Raw genomic sequence first — 3,790 nt, forward strand, 5'->3', positions numbered from 1 at the left:
TTCAAATATTCTTTACATAAATAAATAGATGTCAAAAACATCAGAAATCCACAGAATGTGACATTTAATATTATTTCATTATTAAGGATCTTTTGACAACGAGTCATGTCACCTTCCTCACCTTCTTCCTGACACCTTCCTCATTCTTCTTCTTCGAAGAATTGAGCATCTTTAGCTCCAGGCAAGGTTGCTTATCATGGCAAGGTAGCCACAGGGCAGAAACTGCCTATTTCATCTGAAGACAAAATACTGTCCAAAAGGACAGACAGATGTGGGAGAGTTGACTACTAATTTCTGCCAAGACATAGTAAGCTAGTCCTTAATATTCCCACTTCATTTCTGGGTCTTCGAGATAGCTCTGGGACAAGAGGTTGAAGACAGATACTCTAGTGTTATAAGAAATTAGGGTACTGTTCAGATAGTCAGCTGTCTCTACAATTGTTTAAATTCTAGAAGCTATGTTTGGTGCTTCCTATAGACTCAGGTAATATTTAATTATTTTCAGATTTCTTTTTTTTGTTTTTATTTATTTTTTACTGGATATTTTATTGATTGACATTTCAGATGTTATTCCCTTTCCCCATTTCCCCCGAAATCCCTTATCCCATCTCCCCTCCTCCTGCTTCTATGAGGGTATGCCTCCACCAGTCCATCCACTCCCACCTCCTCACCCTCGAATTCCCCCACACTGGAGTATCCAGCCTTCTTGGGACAAAGGACCTCCTCTCCAACTGATGCTCAACAAAGCCATTCTCCACTACATATATAGCTGGAGCCATGGGTCCCTCCATGTGTGTTCCCAGGTTGTCGGTTTAGCTCCTGGGAGTGCTGGTTGGTTGGTAGTGTCACTCTCTCCCTGGGGCCCCAAGCCCCTTGAGCTTCTTCAGTCTTTTTTCTAACTCCTCCATTGAGGACCCCATGATCAGTTCAATGGTTAGCTGTGAGCATTCGCCTCTGTATATCTCAAGCTCTGATAAAGCCTCTCAGGAGACAGTTATATCAGGCTCCTGTCAGCATGCACTTCCTGGCATCCACAACAGTGTCTGCATTTGGTACTTGCACATGAGATGGATCACCAGGTGAGACAGTCTCTGGACAGTCCCCCCTTCAATCTCTGCTCCACACTTCATATTTGCTCCCATGAGTATTTTGTTACTCCTTCTAAGAAGGACCAAAGCTTCCATACTTTGGTCTTCCTTCTTCATGAGCTTCATGTGGTCTGTGAGTTGTATCTTGGGTATTATGAGCTTTTGGGCTAATATCCACTTATCAATAAGTACATATCATGGGTGTTTTTTGGGATTGGGTTATCTCACTCAGGACGATATTTTCTAGTTCCATCCATGTACCTAAGAATTTCTTGAATTCATTGTTTTTAATAGCTGAGTAGTACTCCATTGTTTAAATGTACCATACACACACACACACACACACACACACACACACACACACATATATATACATATACATATATACATATATATAGTATTCATTCCTCTGTTGAAGGACATCTGAGTTCTTTTCAGTTTCTGGCTATTATAAATAAGGCTGCTGTGAACATAGTGGGGCATGTGTCCTTGTTATATGTTGAAGCATCTTCTGGGTATATGCCCAGGAGTGGTATAGCTGGGTCATCAGGTAGCACTATGTCCAATTTTCTGAGGAACCACCAGACTGATTGCCAGAGTGGTTTCACCAGCTGTCAATCCCACCAACTATGGAAGAGTCTTCCTCTTTCTCCACATCCTTGGCAGCATCTGCTGTCACCTGAGATTTTGATCTTAGCCATTCTGACTGGTGTGAGGTAGAATCTCATGGTTGTTTTGATTTGCATTTGCCTGATGACTAGGGATGCTGGACATTTCTTTATGTGCTTCTCAGCCATTCGAGTTTCCTCAGTTGAGAATTCTTTGTTTAGCTTGTTTTCAGATTTTTGATAGGGTTGAAGAGTAATTATAGTCCCATAGGCAAAATTAAGTTGCTTAACATTAAAGGATATGATATAGGTATGAAAACATGGTTTTCAGATGGTGTTACAGGCTAAAATCAAAACATAATTCAGGTATATATAGAATTGTAAGCTCTAAGTTAGAAGTATGGTAGAGTGCTTTACCTAATGGAAAAATATGAAGGACTGAATGTTAATTGTATATCATACTCTATGATTTACATAACTGTTGTGGTTGTACTCAATTTATGTCTTAGGAAAGAAGGTTTTTTGTTTTTAGTTTTAATTTTGACAGCAAGTGTGAGGTGTTTTAGATTGGTTCTAATGTTTTCATTCAATCAGGAATCTGTGCGTCCAAATGCTAAAGGTCCTTGTCCCCAATTTGTTTGTGATCAATGAATGAAGATGACAACAGCCAATGGCTGGACACAGGGCAGGACCTTTAGAATTGCACAGGCTAGGATATAAAGAGGAATGAGATAGAATCACCATGACTCAGGAGTAGAAGGATGGGACTCCTTCTGCCTAGGGTATCAAGGGGAGGTTTAGGAGCCTTTAATATAGTCAAAGAATTTTAAATATAAGCTAGTGTGTGTGTGTGTGTGTGTGTGTGTGTGTGTGTCTTTCATTCATGGGTCCAAAGATAGCTCTTAGGCGGGTGTACATTTGTGGTCTTCTGGGAGCACAAAGCGATATAGCCAAAACTCACTGCTACAGGTTACAGTCAGTATAATATTTGATTTCTAAATATCCAAATATCTAAATATCTCAGTGCCTAAGAAATTCAAAATAAATTTAGCAACACTATCTTTTATAATCTTCATTTTCTGATTCACTCTATCATGGCTTAAATGGCCCTAACAATTAAGCAAATTGTATTATATTGATGTTATGATTAGTAGTTATGATTCAGAATCTAAAAATCATGTATTTATTATTTATACACAGACTTGTTGGTGCCTTCTAAATCATAAAAATTGCATGCACTTTTTTCTGATGTTACTTACTTACTTAATTAATTAATTAATGGTGATGAGTTCTGTTAAATAGTCCAATGAGATTTTTATGCCAATTCTTGATTTGCATTGGTGTGTCCCCTGAGTGGATCAAGGTCGAACACTGTCACCAGGATGTCACATAGATCCAGTGGAGACTGCTTCCTGTGCTGTGTCAAGGCCTTCTCACTGTTGGTAATGCTGTGCTTAATCATTTATCTAAATAAATTATTTAAATTAATTATTTAATTAATTTAGGTAAACTTCATCCTTTTAAATAATCTATGGATGTTACTTGGAGGCTCTGTGACTACCTCCATTGTTTTCTTTCCCATCTGTGGAAAAATTCTCTTCTCGTCTATGATCAGTCTTCTGTTCAGATGCCTACGTAACAGCATTTTACTAAGTCTGTGCTGTGAAATACTTCTCAAGCTTTGTGTGATGGAGGTCTCTATAACCAATCTTAGTTTTGATAATTCAGTAGTGCTTTTCCCTGCTAAGCCATCTACTGACCCTTATCTCAGACAAGACAGTTTTTCTTACTTGCTTAGGTCTGCTCTTTTGTGCCTGTAAACCTCTACATGTCACTATTTGGAACTAAAAACTGATGGTCATATTCATGGTACGTGTGTTTCTTAGAAAACTATTTTCAAAGCATTTTTTTGTCTTACATTTAATTTTTTATTGTGTTTGTGTGTGTGTTTGTGTGTATGCATGTGAGGAGGTCAGAGGACAACTTGTGAGATTCAATTCACCCCATCCACCATGTGGATCCAGGAGATTGAAATCTGGTCATTAGGCTTGTTAGTGACAAACACCTTTGCCTGATGAACCATTTTGTCAGCCC

This window comes from Grammomys surdaster, unplaced genomic scaffold (assembly GCF_004785775.1).
Source record: "Grammomys surdaster isolate TR1022 unplaced genomic scaffold, NIH_TR_1.0 62, whole genome shotgun sequence".
Taxonomy (NCBI): domain Eukaryota; kingdom Metazoa; phylum Chordata; class Mammalia; order Rodentia; family Muridae; genus Grammomys; species Grammomys surdaster.